The following is a 286-nucleotide window of genomic DNA, read 5'->3' as shown; positions in this document are numbered from 1 at the left end:
GATTTGGGCAGCTGGGTCTCCTCAAACTTGGCCTTCTGACTTCATCACGAGAAATCGGCCCAAAAGGCATTTGCCATTTAACGGATGATACGACGCACCTTCTCCAGTATTACTCGCCTGGGCTTCCAAATACTCTACAGGGCCTACGTCAGACCGCTCCTGGAGTGCGCCAACCAAGATGTCCACTCAGGACGTACGAAAGACGTCACCCTCATTGAGCGTGTACAGCGGGCCGCCACGAGAATGGTTGCCGGCCTCAAGTCCGTGGACTACGAAACGCGTCTCG

This window comes from Opisthorchis viverrini (assembly GCF_000715545.1).
Source record: "Opisthorchis viverrini unplaced genomic scaffold opera_v5_30, whole genome shotgun sequence".
NCBI lineage: Eukaryota > Metazoa > Platyhelminthes > Trematoda > Opisthorchiida > Opisthorchiidae > Opisthorchis > Opisthorchis viverrini.
This window is presented reverse-complemented; position numbering follows the sequence as displayed.